We start from the raw sequence: 22,052 nt of genomic DNA on the forward strand, positions 1-22,052 counted from the left end.
TTTTTATTGTTATGTTAATCACCATACATTACATCATTAGTTTTTGATGTAGTGTTCCATGATTCATTGTTTGCCTATAACACCCAGTGCTCCATTCAGTACGTGCCCTCTTTAATACCCATCACCAGGCTAACCCATCCCCCAACCCCCTCCCCTCTAGAACCCTCAGTTTGTTTCACAGTGACCGTATTTTGAGTACCTTCCAAGTGCCAGGTATCGGGCAAACTTTGAGGAGCAAAAACACAACACAAAACCTTAAACTCTGGTCCCAAAGACCAGATCTTTCACCTGACATCTGTGTAGACCACTAGCCACTCCCTGAGTCCTCCCCTTCTCTTTCAGGTCTTAAATTGGAAGAAGAGAGTGAAGTCCCTCCATGGCCTCTTTCCAGTTTCCAGATCATTCCTGATGGCACCATGTGCCCCACATCAAGCACAGAGGAACAAGGGGCAGGCTGTCAGCTTTGGTGCACCTCTGCACTTCCCTTCCACAGCAAAAGCATCCTCCACTGGCTGATTACACAGATCAGGTCAATACAAAACTCTGGGTACAGACATCAGAGGGAGTCGAAGGGGAGGCACTGGCCACTGTAACCCTTCTTTATCCAGTTCCACTAAAGGGTATTTTGCTTTTTCAAAACCTGTTAGGAAAGCAGTTCACAGGGGCACCTGGGTGGCTCAGTCAGTTAAGCATCTGCCTTTGGCTCAGGGTCCTAGGATCGAGCCCAGCGTCAGGTTCCTTGCTTAGTGGGAAGTCTGCTTCTCTTTCTCCCTCTTCCCCTGCTCATGCTCTCTCTCTCAGATAAATAAATAAAATCTTGGGGAAAAAAAAAAGGAAAGAGTTTCGCAAACTTGGTTATGCATTGGAATCACCTGGAGATGCTAGGAACATAGATTAAGATCACAGAGTAAGACTACTATATATCCACCAGAATGGCCAAAACAAACAAACAAACAAACTTTTAAGACAGAAAATAGCAATTGTTGGCAAGAATTCTTATACACTGGGAATATAAATTGGTATAACCACTTTTAAAAACTGCTCGGCAGCTTTAATCTAGCCATTTCCTTCCTAGAAATATACCCAACAGAAATTTCTGTATACACTCACAAAAAGGCATTTATAAGAATGTTAACAGCACTGTTTGTAATTGTGCTAAAGTGTGTAAACTATCCAAAATGCCCACCAACAATAGTCTGGAAAAGAATTATGGTACAATCACACAAGGGAACATTGTACAGCAAAGACAATGAGCAATTCAAAATTACTCACTCGTCAGTATGGAGGACTCTCACAATGTTAACCACCAGACACACACAACAAAGCATGTTCTGGAATTCCATGTGCGTGAAATTCAACAACAGGCAAAATGCATCTAAAATTCATCAGGATCGTGGTTTGGGGGTGGAGGAGCTTCTGGAAAGGAACGTAAAAGGGGTTGCAGGAATACTAGCAAGCAGGGTATGGGCTACATGGCATGTTCAGTTTGTGAAAGATTCATTCACTTAAGGTTTGTGTGCTTTCCTATATTTGTTTTACTTTAATAAATCATTAAATTTAGGGAAAAATACTGATGTGTGGGTCCCACCTCTAGTTGAATTGGTTCCAGGTGCAGCCAAGCATTGACATTTTTGAAAGCTCCCTGCTTGGGTCTAATGTACATCCAAGAACCACACTGTGTTAGAACTTGGTGATGCTCCTTACTATCTCTTGGGGCAAAAAGAGGTGCTGTTTCTCCAGAAAGGTCTAAAGCAAGATGTTTTCTGTAGAACACCAGGAGCTCCAAGGATGGTCAACAGGTGTTACATGGAGAAGGGGTTTCATGGTCAAATATATAAATTTAAAAATTCTAATTATCAACTTTTGTTGAGCACCTACTGACTTCCTAGAGCTAAGCTGCGTGCTTTATCTACACAATCTCATTCATCATCACAACCAGCCTATGAGGAAGGTACTGTTAACTGTCATTTTACAGAAGGGTTAACTACAGCTCAGTGAGGTTAAATAATAAGCAACAGGGCTAGGATTCACATCCACACTGGCCTTGACGCCGAAGGCCATGTTCTTACTCACTGCCTTAATCTGCCTCTCCATAAAGTGCCTGACTGCAGGACTTACTAGAACCTCTTCTAGGGGCACCTGTGTGGCTCAGTCGTTAAGTGTCTGCCTTCAGCTCGGGTCATGATCCCAGGGTCCTGGGATGGAGCCCCACATCGGGCTCCCTGTTCCACGGGAAGCCTGCTTCTCCCTTTCCCACCCCCCACCCCCACCCCCCGCTTGTGTTCCCTCTCTTGCTGTCTCTCTATATATATCAAAATAAATAAATAAAATCTTTAAAAAAAAAAAAAAGAACTTCTTCTAAGCTAATGTGAGCCTTGGGTTGCCAAGACAGGATCGTGGAATGCAGCATTTCCCAAAGTGGTTCCCTCATCTTCATTCTTCACCTTCCAACCCATCATGCATCCCACTGGCAGAGCGTTCATTCTGAAACTAGGTCTGATCCTGTAGGATTGCCCTCGTAAGGAAGACTTTAATGCCTCCCTGTTGTCTCCAGAGCCAGGTCTAAACTCCTCAGCCTCACAGTCCAGCCCATCTGGTATCTGGCCTTGATGTTTTAGCTTTATCTCTGGCCATCCCAACCTCCCTCCCTATCCCCAACCCGCTAACACTCCATTTTCCAGCTACACTGAAGCAGACTGATGGATTCACACCTCTGCAATGGTAGCCCCCATATGCTGAGACTCTGCTATGTGCCAGCTACCACACACAAATTAACTTTAATCCCCACAATCAGCCGTTAAAAACAGATAGGATTATCCCTAATCGGCAGATTAGGACATGGAGGCTCATCTTGACATGCCCAAAGTCACAACTAGAAACCAGGACTGGGAGACACAGACTTAGATTTCTCTGCTACGAAGCCCCCACAAGTTTCACACCACCACATACCCCACTCTCCTCACCTTCATTCATTACATTCCATGGGATGGCAATACCCTTCTTTCCCTTTACCTGGCAAACTCCTCGTTCTTTGAGAGCTGGTACAAATGCTGGGATGATGGTATCTGTCATCCCTTAAGTGCTTTCCAGGCACGGTGCTCCACATTCGCCTTGTCTCACTTACACAATACTGTCTCAATGCTCCTTTTCTTCCCTCCGGGTTGATCTTCATCTGCCCTGTGCCAAATGGGTTTCTTTCTCCTCCTCTCCAGTTCTAGGGCACATGACCACATCTCTCCTGCGGCGCTCTGAACTTTGTAGTAATTGTTAGTTTCAGATATGCCTCTTCCCTTGGACCAGATGCTCTCGAAAGGCAAGGGATATACATCATCCACCTTTACAACCCACTACACAGCCACCCCAGCACACAGTAGGTATTCCGTGGGAGACGGTGGACAGTAGGGCAGGAGACCCAGGGACTGAAAATTCACTGAGATTATTCCATCCTTGGATCATAAGGAGTGATCCTGGCTTGGAACCAGCACTGGAGAATCAAACCAGACAAAACAGATCTGGCTGATGGGGGATGTGGGGGCATACCGAGGGCCCGACCCAGGACACACCTCCCAGGCCCCTGCCTTGCCTTCCACGGGGTGGGGGTGGGGTGGGGAGCAGCATAGGATTGTCCCTGGCTTCACGGTCTCTTTTCGACTCTGCATGCTGTCCAACGGGCTCTGTGTGCCCCTGCTTAGGTGATCTGTTGTAAAATGATGCTTATGTTCATCCCAAAGCGCAGTTTCAGTTCTTCTCAACTGTCCCCTGCTTTGTATTGTTCTTAAGCCATCCCAAGAGAATGAAGAGATATCGGGACAGTGACCCAAAGAAAACGTACAGCTAAGGTGTGGCTCCCCACAGGTAGATAGATTAGGGGATCATACCCCTTTCTAATTGGTTCTCTTCGAGTAGGAGGCCCCTTTACGAGACAGAGACATCTTTGATGTTCTCTCATTCACTGAACACCCATTCTGTGCATCTGCCCTACAGTGGGCACCGTCCGGAGCCCGCGTCCTTGTACCTCCTGGGGGAGGTACTCCTGCCACGCAATGCCAGCCTCTGTGAGCCCCAGGGTTGTGGGTTCAAATCCAGCTTCCAGCTCCTTTGCTCTCACTGTTTCTGCACTAACGTACACATTTGCCCGGGTATGAGTGATGGGTAATGAGCGCTACAAACTCAGCTGGGTTTCTGCACCACCTTCCTTGGACTGATGGGTTTCTATTAGTAAAGCCAGAAACCACCAAAGTGACTCTCTGAAAATCATCTAGTCCCCCCTCACCCCCCGCCCCCCCCCCCCCCACCCTGCTTCCTCACTGCCCACCTCTTCTGCTCTCCCCACTAGGGGTAAGCTGCAGGATTCTTCTGCTTCTAACCAAGTCATTTTCTTCTGAGGATTTCAAGTACCCCTCTTCCCCCAGGACATAGTGCATACTGTATTTTACAAACTCATTTGTGTATTCATGAAGATAGAGTTTCTCGAGCAAGAGTTAGCTTAGCTTATGCATTCCTCTGGCACACTTGAACCGCACTGTTTTGTTTTGATTTGATTTTTCCACGTGTCTGCTTCCTCCAGGAGACAGGGATCAACTTGAGGGCAGAAACCAGCTTCATTTAATCTTATATCTCTAATTCCAATCATAAGGCCAGGTAAAATGTAGTTCATTGAATATTTAACAATCCTTATGTAGGCACCATCTAAAAGGTTATAAAATCTGTATTAATGTGGCACCTGACTCAGAAACATTCTTTCCAGTTATTCCTATCAGACCAGCAAAAATCAAAGTGGCTTACCACACGGTGTTGGAGAAGGGGATGGGGAAAGAGGCATTCATTCACACACACTGTTGAGGGAATAGAAAGTGGCCTGGACTCTTGGGAGGACAATGTGACGATGCCCATCACAGTTCAAACCGCAGGGAAATTTCCACAGGGATAACCTCGTGCCAGTGGACAAAGAGATACTCCGCACCAGAGGGATATTGCAGCACCATAGTTGTAGTAGGAAAAAACCGGAAACAATCTTAACTGTCACAGGGAACTAGAAAATCCATTAAGACACGTGTTTATTACTGCAATACCGCACAGCCCTGAAGACCGAGCTATGTATCTCTACATGTTGACATGCGCTCCGAGCGGAGAAAGGAAGCTTCACAAGAGTGCTGTAGAGGTGTGTTAAAGAGAAAAAAGGATAGACACGTAAATGAATATGGGTTTGTATGTATATAAGAAATTTATGGAAAGATTAAAAAAAAAAAATCCAGGGATTCCTTCTGGGGAAAAGCAATGAGTGGCTGGGGATGAGGGCTGGGGACATTTTACTTTCTGTTTTCCACATTTCTGTACTGTCTGGATGCTAATAATGATTTTGTATTCTTTTTATAATTAAAAAGCATAAAATACAGCAATAAGAAAACAAAAGCTTGGCTTTATATGTGAAAGAAGAAAACTAATGAAATTTGGGGGAAAATCTTCCCTATTTATAAGGCAATAGGCAATGTCTGTAAGGCAACATTGGCTCTCTGTCCAGTTCATGGGGGAGCCAATGATGTCTACAGAGTTCCAGAAAGGAGCCTGGACACAGGACCAGTCACCGAGAAGGGCCAAGAGCCCTGAAGAAAATAAAGTGTGAGCATGCATGCCTTTTACTTGCTCTGGGAGGAGAGGAAATAAGGCCAGTTCTGACTGAGACTCTGAGTCAGTCTGGGAGCCAAGAAATTCTGAGAACTCACCAGGCTGGCATGGACATGGGGCCTCCAACCAGGGCCAAGAGGCAAAGGAAGGGATGCCTTGGTAAGTCATAAACATAAGTAAGTAACCTGGGTGAGCAAAGCAACCCCCGCTCACCCTCCAGGGACATATATGACCCAGGGCTCTGCACACCTATCCCCTCTGCTCTGAAGCCATCTATCTTACCCCGGGCCGATACTAACATAGTAAGCATTGCTGATATATATCAAGGGCATCCTGTGTGCGGAGCTAGATGGTTAGTCACATCATCTCATGCTATTATTATTCTTATTCTACACGTAGGGGATTGAGGCTCAGTGAGGTGACGAGTAACTTGCTCAAGATTACAGAAAGTGGTAGACGTGGGGATCAAACCCAGGTCTGACTCCAGGAGCAGCCAAGGTCCCTGAGAGCCTTTCCCCCATCTGGGAAAGAAATCCAAAAAGGCACTCCCTCAGAGTTGGGACAGCCCCACAAAACACAACAGCATTTTTGCCCAAAGGAAAGCCAGAGAGTGTAATGATTTAAGTGCAAGGACCTTGAATCCAGATGTCCTGTATTCAAATCCTGACTCCTGTACTTTTTTTTTTTTAAAAGCTTTTATTTATTTATTTGACAGAGAGAGACACAGCAAGAGAGAGAACACAAGCAGGGGGAGTGGGAGAGGGAGAAGCAGGCTTCCCGCCGAGCAGGGAGCCCGATGCGGGGCTCGATCCCAGGACCCTGGGATCACGACCTGAGCCAAAGGCAGTCGCTTAACGACTGAGCCACCCAGGCGCCCCGACTCCTGTACTTAATGGCTGTGTGACCTGGGGCAATTCGCTGAACCTCTCTCTGCCTCACTTTCCTTAGCAGTAAAATCAGGGTAGTGGTAATGCCACCTCTTCGGTTTGCCAGGAAGACTAAAACGGTTCAATAGACAGTGCTTGGCTCACAATCAGTACCAAATGTTGATGATTATTATTACTATTTTAAAAAAGGTGCCCTTCCTTCCAGACAGATGCAACCCGGCAGGGTGCAGAGCTTGGCAAGCGGAGCAGGCTAGGTTTGGGCCCCTCCCTCCGCCAGGTGCCGCGGAGCTGTACACAACTTTACAACCTTCCACACCGCGCCCGCTGAGCAATGCACTTGCACACGCCGCCGCCGCTGCTTCCTGCCGGCTTCCCCTCCGCCAGCCTGGCCGAGAATCAGAAGCACCAGACCCACTTTTTAAAAATACAGATTCCCACGGCCCGGCCAGTTGGGATACAGCTGGGTTGGGCGAGGGCCCGGGGATCTGTACGTTTAACAAGCCCCAGGTGATCAGGTGACCCAGGAACAGTGCGTCCCTGGACACACATTGCTGGAAGCCCTAGTCACACCTGTTCTTGCTCTTGGGAACAAGCAGCCTCGCTTCCATGTTCGGTCCCAGACCCGGGCACACAGAGAAGGGAAGCAATAAACACGCGCGTCTGAGAGCCTGCTAGCACAGCAGATGGCTGGGCCAACAGGCGTAGCGGGCGGAACGCTCTCGTGTTTGTGTGGCTCACACCAGGGACCCCTCACCTGTAGACGTGGGGTTCCCCAGACCCTTGCTACTCGAAGTGCAGTTCACAAGCCAGCGGACTGGCTCCCCCTTGGGAGCTTGTTACAAATGCAGACTCCCAGGACTCAGACCTACTGAAGGAGATTCCGCATTTTACAGGAACCCCAAGATGGTTCATGAGCAAGTTCGAGGCATATGTCCAAGGTCCCTCCCTGCATCTGCATGTGCTCCTCTAACCTGTCCAAGCGCCCTTTGGGGCCAATATTCTCCTTCAAACCCTCAGAGAGCCCCAGAAAAACAGGCTTTCATAGCCCAGATCCATGCTCAGCAGCCAGCTGGGGCCCACGGTGAACCTCTGCTTAAACGAGTTACTTCTTTCTGAGTCCCCGTTAAAATAAACCTTCCCAGTAAATTGAATAAGAGACAACAACTCCAGCTCTATAATTCTGGGGCATGAAACATTCCCTCCTTTTGTACAGAGCTGTGGCCCCTGCTTCCCTGGCCAAAGCCATCCAAAGACATCAAATGGCCCAAAGAAAACAAGCCACGTCTTCCTGTTGGCCAGGCTTCAAGTTATCGGGCAGATTTCACACTGGAGCTTGACCTCATTAATCCAAGGCCGATCACATTGCTGTAAATGTCAGTGGGAAAACAGCCATTCAGTGGGTTTCCTTCATTCCACCAGAAAGGGAAAAACAGGAAGGTAACAGCAGCTGTGCCCCAGCTTGGCAAATCCCAAGGGCCCGGGCGACAGGACCTTGTCAGCACCGACGTCCCCCTGCCCTAGCCTGCTTGTCCAGATAAAGGTGGGTCCCGTATCCACATGACCAGAATGCACTGGTGACTGCAGCAATGATCATTTGGGCCCCCCAGCACCTGCTTGGGAAGGAAAATAGCTTGGTCGGAATATCTTTGGCCTGAATTACCAATTGGCCGTTTATCATTTAGGTTCATCTAAATCTCTTCTGCCCATTCAAAATGTCCTACAAGCCAAACCTCTGGGACTCCAGGGGACACAAGGCCTTCCAAGTCCTCATGCATATAGATTGTCTCCCGTGTACCGGGCTTCATGCTGGGCAACTGGGGACACAGAGCTGAATGAATTAGACACAGTCACTGACCTTATGGGGCTCATAGTCCTATGCGACGTTTCTTGGCCTCGGCACTATTGGTATTTGGGATCGGGTAGTCCTTTGCGGTGAGGGGCCATCCTGTGCAATGTAAGAAATTGAGCAGCATCCCTGCCTGGCCTGTACCCACTAGCTCTCCCCCTCTTTACCTCCCCAGTTGTGACAACCAAAAATGTCTCCAGACATTCCCAAAGGACTCCTGGGGCCCAAAGTGCTCCCAGATGTGAACCACTGGTCTAGTGGATGAGACAGACTAAAAGAGTAATGGCCCCAAATAACCAGATCATCACAATTACGGTAAGTACCATGGAGGTCAATGTTGTGGATATTACACCAACGTATTATCTACGACATGGAAGCCAGATATTCTTTGTAGGGTTACAAATCTTTATGATGACACCGAATAGCATATATACGTAAGGTATATATGATCTGTATTTGCAGATGAAGAAATTAAGGCTCAAGAAAGTGAAGAAATCGCCCAAGGTCCCAAAGCCAGTGGAAGGCAGAACTGGGATTTGAACCTAAAGTCTGCCTCGGAAAAGGAAAAGGAAATTTGAGCCATTGCCTTCTGAAAACAGGTAGGGTCACGTGATGCTCTGACTGGCCATCCTAAAAGGCTCATTCCTTCCTGGGGGTCACGGGGGAACTCAACCACCACCTGGCACATCAATCAAGTTGCAAACTGCCTGCCTCAAGGCATGTTTGGGGGACCCTGTGGGGCCGAGAAACGCCGCCCTGAACTCTGAGACATGCAGGGACACCTCCTCCCCTTTGCCACGTGCCTGCACCCAGGGCCTCCCCAAAAATCAGGGCAGGGAGAGAATGGGGCAGTGTCCAGTTACCTAGAGCACACCCCACTGTGACCCATCTCCAAGGTGCCTACTGCCCAGCATCCAACGGTAGACAGTGAAAGAAGGCGGACGTTCTGCAGTCAGCTTTAGATATTTAGAAGGAGCATGAGTGAAATGGTATAGGACAGTACATAGCAGCTTCGGAGACCCCCATACATGAATTCCTGCCACTTAGGAGCTGCACACCCTTCAGCAAATCGCCTCACCCTCGGTGCCTCAGTGTCCCCTTCTGTGCAACGGGGATAAATGCATCCACTTCAGTAAGTCACTATGAGGATTCCATGGCAATGCAAGCAAAGACCTTGGACGGTGACCAGCATCCAGGAAAGCACTTGGTACAATATTATAATCAATAAGGAGCCAAATCACGACACTTCTTCCACCCACATCCCCTTCCTTCGGATAAGAAACCGAGTCCCAGGGGCGCCTGAGTGGCTCAATCGTTAAGCGTCTGCCTTCGGCTCAGGTCATGATCCCGGGGTCCTGGGATCGAGCCCCGCATCGGGCTCCCTGCTCGGCGGGAAGCCTGCTTCTCCCTCTCCCACTCCCCCTGCTTGTGTTCCCTCTCTCACTGTGTCTCTCTCTGTCAAATAAATAAATAAAATCTTAAAAAAAAGAAAGAAAGAAACCGAGTCCCAGGAAGGGAGAAACAGGTGCAGAAGTAGGAGAAGCAGTAGGAAGAACGAGGGGATCTCCGTGCCTTCCCAGGAGAAGGAAGAAGGGACAGTTACCTATTGGCAGAGGAGTGCAGGCCAGCCCTCCCGTGCCGAAGTTAATCGTGGACTTCCTTGGGTGTGCAGTCAGACGACCCTCCACGGGCCGCAGGATGCCTGCTTCGGATCAGTGAGCGTTTAATCACTTGGGACCCCTTGGCGGGATGGCCTCTGCCCACCACCCTGGCCTCGCCTGCCGCCCTGCCTCCACGACGCCCCATGGCGATGGTGTTCCAGCTGCCCCTCCCGCCCACCGCTCTCAGAGACACCCTGCTGCACTTTCGAGCCCCTGTGCGTTTGTGCAAGCTGCTCTCTCTGCTCAGCCTGCCCGCCCCCTGCTACCCGCCACCTGGAAAATTGTCTCTGAAGACCTCAGCTGTGCTCCCACAGCAAAGTTTGCCCACCTGTTACTGGTCATCATAGACTAGTAATAATAGCAACTAACATGTGCACAGCTCTGATTAATGTCTAAAAGGCCCTGAGCTGAGCATCTGCCCATCACCCCCCAGCAGCGAGGCGGCAGAGTCAGGAGTGAAACTTGGGTCTGCTGGCCCGGGCCACCGGTCCATCCGCCGCTCTACTCTCCACTCCTCTTCTTGTCAGTGAGGCTGTTCTCCCACACTGTCCTCGATCTCAGTTTCCAGGCTGGCCTCTCCCTCGCAGAGGGGGCCCTGAGCTGCTTGATTCATCTTAAAATCCCATCCTAAGTACAAGGTCTAGAATGGGGTAAATATCTAGTGAATGAATCCACAAATCCTGAGAAATGGCAGCCCGGGTCGGGAGAGGCTAACTTGCAGACTTCCTGGGGACAGGCCCAGGCTGGACTCCAGTTCCCAGGAATCAGGCCTCCCCAGCCGAGAGGCTTCCCCAGTCCTGAGAGGGAGAGGCACAAGAGGTCTGACACCCCCAGACTGGAGGCGGTAGGACCTCTGACAGCCCAGGGCAAAGGAGGAAATGGTGGTGCTGGTGACAATAGTCATTTCCTGCATTCCTACCCGCGCCGGGTGCTGTCCTAAGCACCTTCTATGTCTTACAGTCTCACAGAATCCTCACAACCCCACGACGTAGACATTACTATTGCTGCCATTCTACAGATGAGAAAACCAGGACTCAGAGAGGGTAAATAATTTACCTAGCATCACAGAGCTTTTAAGGATAGAGCTATCATTTGAACTAGACCTGTCTGGTGCCCTTGCTCTTCTTACTTTGTAGCTTTCCGTAGGAGGCAGGCTTGTTTGTTGGAGCTCTCCTTGAGCCCAATCTCTAAGATGTGCTCAGGGAAAGAAGGATGTCCTGGTCTCTGCTGGAAAAATGCCCTGTGGGACCCACTATACACCAAATGGTTCAAGTCCTGGGTGCAGGCAGGGTGCAGACTGGGGCAGCTAGTTGGGGGAAGGGGCAAGGTTGGGTGGGGTTCCGGAGGGTCCAAGCACAGCGCATGAATCCAGGAATGTGCCTTCTGCTATCTGCAAAACCAGGCTAGCTGCAACCTCTGTTGGCCAGAGAAAGGTCACTCTGGGGATGGGGCTGGCTTTGAGAAGAACCCGAGGCCCTAGTTTCCAAAGAGTCTGAATGGGCTCTGCAGCAAGGTTCTTGCCTCAGGGGGATTCCCACCCTCCTGTGTCAGCATCCTCTTCCCCCATGTCACTCACGCTCCCAAACAGACTTAGCGGCTAGATTAGAATTTAACCTTCACTCCAGCACCAAGTACCAACATTGGCCTTGCCTGCATGTCCTTGCATGCATGCAGAGGAGGTCCAGAGAGCACCAGGATGCAAGGAGCCCCAACACACTAACCAGAGACATGCAGGTGAACGTCCCAGTGAGAGGAGATTGAGGGAGGAATAGGAAGGATGGGCTGGCCTTCCTGAAGGAGACACTCCAGAGGCTGGGACCAGGAGAGGGGTCAGAAAGGTTTCGGGGTGAGGGACACTGTTGGGTAGACTCCAACTGAGGGGAAGGTGCAGAGTTGCACGTCGGAGTAGCCTGGGTGACATCTTGCCTCCAACATCCTGGTGGCAGGTGGGAGGGAAGGGGTGGGGGCTGGGGGATGTGTGTAGGACTGCCCTGTGAGCAGGCAGGGACCTGAAAGGACTCACCAGGGCCCACAAGCCGCCTGCAGGCTGGAACTTTACGGCCGGAGCTGAGGGAAGAAGATGTGGAAACTCCCCCCGCCCCTGCAGAACCACCCACCAGAACTCCACTTCTGCTCCTGCCTAAAAGAAGAGACACGCCCCGCTCAAAACCATTATGAAAGTCGCCAGTATTTACCTAAGAGCATTCCTCCTGTCCTGCTCCACTGCACCACGCACTTCACACGGGGCCCCTCACCACCCCTGCCCACTGCCTGATCATTAGCCCCATTTCCTAGAGGCAACTGAGGCTCCCAGAGGCCAAGTGCCTTGCCCTCCGGCGGAGCGCTAGTCACCGGCTGAGCTAAGGCGCTTTACTACCAGCCTAGGGGGAGGCCTCCCAGATGGAGGGTTTTTCCCCCTCGGTGTCTCACCAGCCGCAGGAAATGGCAGGGCACACAGGAAAGTATCACGCGGGTTCAGGCGGCTAACGACAGGCCCCTTCCCGAGAGAGCCCTGCGGGAAAGGGCGCCTGGCACCTCAGGGCCCTGGGTCCTCCACAGAGGGCGATTCAGAGGCGGCACCTGGTGCCCGCGGCCGCGGGGAGCTGGTGGGCGCTTCTGACAGCGAGAACAGGGGCCCATTATGTGGAAGCCAATCACATGGGCGCGCAAGCAGCTCGGCTTTCGGTTCTGAGGAGCGCTTATGCAGCCACCTCTCTCTCCGCCCCCGAGGTGCCCGGGAGCACCGGGGCCCAGGCTTTTCGCGCGGCCCTCCCGGGAGCACCGGCTTCGAAGCTCGCCTAGGTTCAGCCATCCGCTCGGGGCTGGGAGCTGCATCAGCAGCAGCTCCCGTGAAGCCGGGTCCGGACTGGGGGAGGTGGTGGAGGAGGGAGGGAGTCTGCATCAGGGAAGGAGGCGGGAAGCGGGCGCCTCCCCCTCCCTGCTTTCGACTCGGGGAGGTCTGGGCAGCTCAGCCTGGGCGCTCCTGATGACCTTGGGGAGACCCCTCTGCGCGACCTCCCCGGGGCGCGCTGCACGGGTTCTGCCCATCCCAGGCGCTCGGGGGCGCTCCTCCGGCCGGAGTCGGGGCGCGGGACTCGGGAGGAGAGGCGCGCTCCTGGCGCGGGGGACCCAGCAGCCCGCGCACGGAGGCCCTTTGGAGAGGCCGGGCGCACCTCTCACGGGGAAGAAGCGCGCGGGGTCTCCCGGGTCCAGCGGGCGCTGTCAGCTGGAGCCGGCGGCGGGGCGGGTCCGCACGCGGGGGTGCCTGCCCTGGGGACCTTTCCCGCCGGGGCAGGAGCGCTCCCTGCGGGGTCCTGGCGCCACCACGCGAGGGGGCGGCACCCCCATGCCGGGCCCCGAGGCTGGGCGCCCGGGCTGTTTGATGCTGGTCGTGGCTCCCGCTTCCCGGCATTGCGCCCCCCGACAGAAGCAGCCGAAATCCCACAGGCTGCCCCAAGATCGGGCCACGGCGGCCCCAGCCAACAGCCTGCCAATGCGCCCCCTACCCCGGCCTCGTCGTTGGCGCGCCAGACCCGGAGAACGCCCCCACTCCAGCCCGACTCCCGGCACCCGCCGTTCCAGTGCCCCCTCCCCCAATTCCCTCCAGCCGCCGGCCCTTGGCCCACGCGCCCACACACCCCCAGCCAGACCTTCGGCGGCTGGTACCACCTCCCCGCCGCGATCCTCATCCCCGCCGGGTCCAGCAGGGAGGGGCGGTGCCGCCGGGGAACTCACCCGCTCTCCGTCGCCCGGCCCCGAGCGGCTCCGGCCCTGGCTCCGTCAGTCGGTCCCCGAGCCGCAGCTGCCCGTGCGGCGACAGAAGCGGGCTGAGCCCGGCCGCCAGCCTCCGCGCCGCCCCTCGGCTCCTCCCCGCAGGCGGGGCCTGAGCTCGCGGGAAGTGGGTGGGCACGCTCACCCGGCTCCTCTGCCTGGCGAGGGAGCTCGCCCAAGGGTGCCGGGGCCCTAGGGCGGTGCGGCCCCCTCCTTTGAGCAGCGGGAAATCGAAGGCGATGGGACACGGCCAGTCTTCCCGATGGTCTTCCCCCCTCCTCACGCCCCCTCCTCACAACCACCAAACGCGGAAAGGGGGAAGCCCACGACTGTATTCTTGCTCCCATTCAACGGAAGGGCGTCATGAAGCCCAGAGGGGAGCAGTAACCTGCCCGAGGTCACCCAGAATTAGTACCAGTGCCGGAAAGTCAGGTCTCCTACCTTGAGGGCCTGCGCCGCCTGAATCTGAAGGCTTCCTTGGACGTTAAGGAGCCCAACTAGGCCTTGCCCTGGGGACGTGTTAGCCTGGGCAGGTTCCCCAGCTGAGAAGGGGTGGGGAGATCAGTGGGAGCTTGGGGGCTGTGGCCTGCGAAGTGGCCTCCTATCATTTCCTCTTTCTGAAAAGAAAGGAGGTGAGGCTCAGGAGGAAGGAAGTGGTCGTACCTCCGCTGACATCTGTCACCGCTTGAGGTGTGCAGGACCCGGACAGGGGCTGCTCTCCAGAGATGTAATGGCGAAAACGAAAAGCAAAACACGCCGAGGTGCCTTCTATCCTCCACTTCAAGCCTCTTTCTGGGGCTCAAGGCCCCAGCCCTCTGAGCACCATCTTTTTCTTTTTTTTTTTTTAAACAGGATAATGGATTTAACTATTTTTAAGTTGCTCTAGAGAGGGCCCTACTCCCCTCCCCACCCCCCAAGAAGAGAAGAGAAAGTTAACAAAGGGAAAAACCCCATACCAAAACATTCTCTAGAATCCACACTCCCTGAACACTGGCTTTAGAACAATAGAATTCTCTTCTCCACAAAGGGCCTTGTTTCCTGAGCTTTCTCAGCCTCAGCTTCGAGCCCTAGGCAGCCCAGGGTCAGCCAGCGGGGGTGCAGACAAGGTTTAAGTTTGGGGAGTTTTGGGGTGCTGCACAGTTATTTCAAGTCCCAGCAGTCTGGTTTAAAGAATTCCTCTGGGTCATCACACACTTGCAATGTTCTTTTGAGGTGGACAGTGTAACCTGAGTTTAGTGATTTCCTGTTTGCTAAGGAAACTCAGTAAACTTTCTTGGGGAAGTGAAAACCTCAGGGCTGGCCTTGTTCCAGGCCCTCAGGCCCCCCAAGGCCTCCCCTGAAAGCCCCCTCCCTCATTCACCCCCTGGGCTCCCTGTAAGTTCATTAATAATCCAGTTGTGAATGACACTGTTTCAGAAAGAGCAATTAGGGAGCAGAGCAGGTAGGGAAGACATAAAGTGATGTTTAAAATAACCCAAGGGGATCATTGTTCTCTGCAGAATGTTTCCGTTGATTTGTCATGAGGAGCTGTGGGCTGAGAGGGCGGGAATCCATCTCTCCAAGGCAGGTGTCAAACTTGGAGCCTGTGTTCCTGACATGAAGCCTTGAGGATGGGCCCCAAACCCCATGCTCTACTGTTCATTCACAGCTCTCACCATGTTTGATACCAAAAGTTCAAGTGCACTCAGAATAAGGTGGAGGACTCATGCTTCCTGATTTCAAAACTTACTGCACAGCTACAGTGATCAAGACAGTGTAGTATGGGTACAAGGATAGACATATTGATCAATGGAATAAAACTGAGAGTCCAGATATAAACCCTTACACTTACAACCAACTGATCTTTAACAAGAGTGAGAACACAATTTAATGAGGAAAAAAATAGTCTTTTCAACTAATGGTGCTGGGACAAATGGATTTCCATCTGCAAAAGAAGGAGGACAGACCCCTACCTCACACCATATACAGAAATTAACTCAAAACAGACCAGACTGACATGTAAGAGCTAAAACTGCAAAACACTCATAAGAAAACATTAGCATGAATTGTGACCATGGATTAAGTAATGGCTTCTTACATATGGCACCTAGAGCACAAGCAACACAGAAAAAAATAGATAAGTCAGACTTGATAAAACAAACAAACAAACAAAAAAACTTCTGTGTTACAAAAGTTGGGACACCATCAAGAAAATGAAAAGATAACTGTTATGGGCTGAATTGTGTTCCCCCCCCCCAAATTTCACATGTGGAAGTCCCAACCCCCAGTATCTCAGAATGTAACTGTATTAGGTAATAAGGTCTTTAAAGAGGTCATTAAATTAAACTGAGGCCCAGGGGCACCTGGGTGGCTCAGACGGTTAAGCGTCTGCCTTAGGCTCAGGTCATGATCTCCAGGTCCTAGGATCGAGCCCCGCATCGGGCTCCCTGCTCAGCGGCGAGTCGGCTTCTCCCTCCTCCTCTGCCCCTCCCCACTGCTCCTGCTTTCTCTCTTACTCTGTATCTCTGTCTCAAATGAATTAAAAAAAAAAAAATTCTTTAAAAAAAAATCTTAAAAAAATAAAAAATAAAAATAAACTGAGGCCCATAATATGGGGCCTGAATCCAGTACGACTAGTGTCCTTTAAAGAGGAGGAAAAGACATCAGGGACGTACCCATAGAGCGATGACCTCATGAAGACACATGGAGGAGATGGCTATCTACAGGCCAAGGAGGGAAACCTTGGAAGGAACCATATCTCCAGACACCTTGATCTTGGAGTTCTAGCCTCTAGAACTGTGAGAAGAAATTTCTGTGGTTTAAGTCACCCAGAATGTGCTATTTTGTTACAGCAGCCCTAGCAAACTAATACGATAACCCACAAGATGGGAGGAAATTCTTGCAAATAGTATATCTGATAAGGTCTTGTATCTAAAATATATAAGGAACTCTTATAACTCAATAATAAAAAGGTAGATAAATCAATTACAAATTTGACAAAGAACCTGAATAGATATTTCTCCGAAGAAGATATATAAGTGGCCAGTAAGTACATGAGGAGATACACAGTATCATTAGCCATCGAGGAAATGCAGATCAAAACCACAATGAGGCACAATTTCAAACTTAATAGGATGGCTATAATCAAAAAGACAGGCAATAACAAGTGTTGGCAAGGATGTGAAGAAATGAGAAACCTCATACATCGCTGGTGGAAATGTAAAATGGTGTAGTTGCTTTCAAAAACAGTCTGCCAGTTCCTCACGATGTTCAACACAGAGTTACCAGATGGTCCAGAAATTCCACTGGTAGGTACACACCTGAGAGAAATAGAAGCATACATGCACCCAAACCTGTCCACGAACCTTCATGGTAGCACTCTTCATACTAGCCCCAAAGTGGAAACAACCCAAGTGTCCATCAAATGATGAATGGATAAATAAAATGCAGTATATCCATACCACGCAGTATTATTTGGGCATCAAAAGGAATGGAGTTCTGACACAGGCCACGGCATGGATAAACCTTGAAAACATTGTGCCACGTGAAAGAAACCAGACACAAGACCACATACTGCGTGATTCCGTTGCTGTGAAATGTTCAGAAGAGGCAAATCTCTAGAGACAGATAGTAGATCAGCGGTTGTCTGGAGTTGGGAGAGGGTTTGGGGGGCAAGTGGAGCATGAATGATAAAGGACACTAGATTCTTTAGGGGGGTGATGAAAAGGTTTTAAAACTGATGTGGTGATTGGTTGCTCAACCATGGATATACCAGAATCCACTGAATTGTACACTTTAAATGGGTGAATTGTATGGTATATGAATTGTATCGCAGTGAAGTTTTCCCCAAAAGAAGCTAACTGGTCCTTTGAAAGCAACACTGACCGTGTCCTCCAAGCCTCCGTCCCCAGGCAGGAAAGGCCTGCCCTTTATTTTGAGTTCAGCTGCAGTCTGTGAGACATTAGGGTGCAGTCCAAGGCCAAGGAGCATTCTAACAGACCACTGGAAATGTTTGAGGACCGAAGAATAAATGGATTGGCCCCAATGCATAAAATCTGAAACGTGAGTGTTTATAAATATAGAATTAAATATCTACAATAACTTTTGTTTAACTGGTCAAGTGCAGCTCGAGTGAACTCATTGTTACATACACATGACACGGAAGGTAGAATTGGGGTGCAGTATAGGTTTGCTCTGATGTAAAGCAAGGACTCCAGAAGAAGAAAGGCCCAGAGACTCCTGAGTCTGTGGGAAAATGAGCTAATCCAGCTCAAAGGGATTCATTTTCAAGGTTATCTGAGCCACTGGTTCTTAATGCCAGCCAGTGGGCAGGTGTTGGGCCAGCTACATTCATTCATGTAGCAGATACCAAGTTCGATGCCTGGCCCCCGGTGAGCCTTGCTAGGTGGCTGGTGAAGGTGTTGGCGGCGGGCCAGGCCCAACCAACAGACGTGCAGCAAGTGCAGCATGGGCTCAGGGGAAAATGAGCCAGAGGGGTAGAAAGGCACGCTGGCCACGGGTCCTGGCTCCACCGTGAACTTGCTGGGCGGTCATTTCCCCTTCCAGACGGTCAGTTTCCTGGTCTGCGAAACTCCTTTTGTACAAGACTTGCATGTGTTTGTGTGTGTATTTTTTCCCACGTCCTCGTGCTTTTGAGGGAAGTGACCTTTCTTTGACCTCTTCCCAAAGAACACAGTCAGAAATGTTTGCACACAGTGGGAGCCCCATAGAGGTGTCGAGGGAGCACCAGATGTTTTCAGCTAGCAGGTGAGCTCAGTCCTGCAACACTGGGAGTTTCAGGGTCACTAGGAGAGCGGAGAGATGGGTTTTCATTTTTATATTCAGTTTACAGAGAACCCTCGGAACCCAGTGAGTGGCTGTCAACCTTGGCAGGATGTTGGAATCACGGAGGGAGCTTTGGGAAAGGTTGATGGCCAGGCTCTACCCCAGGCCATTTGAATCAGATTCTGGAGGTGGGGCTCCTACCTCTAGACACACACATATACACACAGATCACAAAAACTCCCCAGGTGAGTTGAAAATGCAATGTGCAGCCAGGCTAAGGATGGCTACCTAAGTCTATGTTTGGGAAGCACCGAATTACCCAGGAAGGAAGAGTGTTAAAACGCTGCTTCCCAGGCCTGTCCTTTGCACTCCTTCCTCATTCTTAGGTGTAGTACGGGGGCCTCGGGATATGCACTGTAACTGATTCTAAAGAACAACAGGTCTTAGTTAATGCCTCCAGCTGCCAGGATAGTGACCTCTCATTCTCCTGCATCCCTTACCTTGACTTAAGCAGAGTTTCCCAAATTTCCTGAGTAAAAGAATCACCTGGGGCACTTATTAAAAATGCAGATGCCACTGTGCAGTCACCAGTTTAATAACAACTAAGGAGACAAGGGTCATCAACAGATGCTAGAGCCACTGAGTAAAAAGTTGCCGGATAACAGAATATTCACGTGGTTCAAATGATCACTGTCCCAAATTATGTACTGATTAAAAAGGGGGAAATGTACCTTTACAATGGAGAGATCCAGAAGCCCCCACCTGAGCCAAATGATCAAACCCAACATCGCCAAGAATGGGACAACCTGACATTGTGTGCGTGCCCTAATGTGATGTAATATGATGTACGCAACATCATCTATGTCATATTCTTGCCAAAAATACTTAACCTGATTTTAATCATGAGGACAATTTAGACAAATCTAGAATGTGGGGCATTCCACAAGCCTAGACTCTCTTTTAAAAAGTTAATTTTTTGTAAAGATGGGGAGTTCTTCTAGATTAAAAGAGATTAAAGGGACATAACCAAAAATATATACATAAAGCGTGGACCCTGATTGGATCCTGGATCAAAAAAGTAAAGAGTGTATATATTAGATGCCATTACTGAATCAACCTTAATACTCTGAGCTATGATCACGGTATTGTGGTTATGGAGGAAAGGTCCTTCCCTTATTCTTAGGGGATGCCTGCTGAGGAGAGGGTGAATGAGGAAGAAAGAAAAGCAGAAATGTGCCGAAATAGTCACCATTGGTGAATCTAGGTGGAGGCTATCCAAGTGTTCCTTGGACTTTGCTTTCAATTTCTCTGCAAGTTTGATGTTTTTCAAAATCACAAAATCTGGACAGTGGGAAAGAATGCAGGTACCTGAGCCCCCTCCCTTGGAGATTCAGATTCAGGAGGCCTGGAGTAAGGCCCAGGATCTGTGTTTTTAAGGGGTGCCCCGGTGATTTTTACCTGATGCAGGGCGTCACCGTTCCTGCCCCCCCCCCCCCAACAACCTGGCTGCCTTTCATTTCTCCAATGCCCTGCAGGGAACTGCCATCTCTCATCTCTCGCATCCTCTTCCCTCTGCTTGACCTGCTCCTCTTTCCCTGCTGAACTCCCGCCCTTCTTCTGGGGCTCAGCCCAAATGTCACTTCCTCAGTGAAGGCTTCCTAGAAGCCTCTCAGTCAAACCCCGAGAACACAGCTATAATTTGACCTAGCTTTGTAACCGCTGGATGAATGTCTGCTTCTGCCATTAGAGAGTGTTATGGGCTGAGTTGTGTTCCCATCCCACCTCCATGCATGTTTCCGTCCTCACCCTCAGGACCTCAGAATGGGACTACATTTGAGGATAGGACCTTGAAAGAGGCGATGAAGGTAAATGAGGTCATATGGGTGGCCCCTCATCCAGTGTGGCCTGCGTCCTTAGAGGAAGATGTTTAAGACAGAGAAAACACTGTAAAGACACAGGGAGGGGCTCCTGGTGGCTCAGTCGGTTAGGCGTCTGCCTTCGGCTCAGACCCCAGGGTCCTGGGATTGAGCCCCGCATCGGGCTCCCTGCTCCGTGGGGAGCCTGCTTCTCCCTCTACCTCTGCCCCTCCCCCTGCTCATGCACTCTCTCTCTCTGTGTCAAATAAATAAATAAAATCTTTAAAAGAAAAAGAAAAGACAAAGGGAGAAGACAGCCAGCTGCAAGCCCAAGAGGCCTCAGAAAAACCAACCCTGCTGACACCTTGATCTTGAACTTCCACCCCACAGAACTGTGAGAAAACAAGTTTCTGTTGTTTCAGCCCCCCCCCCCCCCCCACCGTGTGTGTCTTTTGTCACGACAGGCCTGACAGACTGACATAGATGGTGGGCACCACCAGCTGGGACCAGGTCTGTTTTGTCCGCCACTGAATTCCCAGGGCCTAACAAAGCCCAGCACTTAGGGGCACAGGGAGGATCTGTGGAGCGGATGAAGTGACCCTGCTTTACAAGATGTTGGAAGGGTTTACGGAGAACATGTCACCGGTCCCACCATGCCCTAGGGTTCAGTAAACAGCTCTGGGAAATGTGGCAATATTTTGGAAAGCAGACACATTTAGGTTTTCTTCCCCACGATTTTTGTTTTATTGTCCCTACCGCGGTTGCCCTCAGCTCGGTGCCCATCAGCTGCTGTCTGTCACTCTTCGCCTCTGGGGAAGGACAGATACCATGCAGAGCAAACAAAGTCGCTCTCCAGTCCCAAGTGGTGACACCCAAGGCCCAGGTGGCATTTTTCATGTGTTACTGCCTCAGACAAGAGAGGAAAGGGCTTTTGGCTTTCTAGAAATCTAGGCTTGGAAGATGAAGAGGCACAGCCTAAGTGAGAAGGCAAGATGCTTATCCTCACATAAGAGATTGGCTGGAGAGGGTCTCAGCTTCGAAATTCTTGGGGAAATGCAAGTAAGACACCCAGGAGAGAGAAGTTGGACGGCTGTCAGAAAGGCAAAAAAGTCCTTTCAAGTGAGGGACAGGCCAGGGATATGACAGGAACCCCTTGGAGTGAGGGGAACTAAACAGTGGTACAACCACTTCGAAATTTAGCATTGTTTGGAAAAGTTGGATAGGCAGGTCCACGTCCTGTGCCCCAGCAACTCCACTTTTAGGAGCACCCGGCCTGCAGAGAGACTCCCACCTGTGTAGGAAAAGAGAAGTCTAAGAATATTTATTGTAGTTTTATTTGTAATAGCAAAAGATGGGCAACATTCTAACTACCCACCAAGAGGGGATTGATACCAATAAGTGAAGGGCTATTTGAATATGATGGGATGCTAAACAACAGAGAAAATGAACTGAAATAAATCTACCTGTATCAACATAGATACATATGGAAAACGAAATGTGAGTGAGAGAAGAAAGCAAGTTGCAAATGGATACTTGCAATGTGATACTTTGGTATTTAAAAACAGGGTAGCATTTGGTTAGGATATATACACATGCTATAGAAATATAACACATGGCCCCTATTCTCCATCTTTCACCCTGC

The 22,052-nt window shown here is 50.4% G+C and overlaps 1 protein-coding gene across 2 annotated transcripts in view; it reads right to left on the reverse strand.

Moving 5' to 3' along the window:
• Positions 1–13,834, reverse strand: part of PPP1R16B (protein phosphatase 1 regulatory subunit 16B) — a 92,912-nt gene extending 79,078 nt beyond the window's left edge. Inside the window, exon 1 of one of the 2 annotated variants that reach the window (XM_032420190.1) lies at positions 13,755–13,830. The gene's annotated coding sequence lies outside the window, so the exon portion shown is untranslated. Of the gene's footprint in view, positions 1–13,754 lie in introns of both variants that reach the window. The other variant, XM_032420191.1, reaches the window with a different exon arrangement.
• Between the last annotated feature and the right edge of the window lie 8,218 nt (positions 13,835–22,052).

The sequence above is a fragment of the Phoca vitulina genome, unplaced genomic scaffold, assembly GCF_004348235.1.
Source record: "Phoca vitulina isolate PV1807 unplaced genomic scaffold, GSC_HSeal_1.0 scaffold22, whole genome shotgun sequence".
In the NCBI taxonomy this organism is placed as follows: Eukaryota; Metazoa; Chordata; class Mammalia; order Carnivora; family Phocidae; genus Phoca; species Phoca vitulina.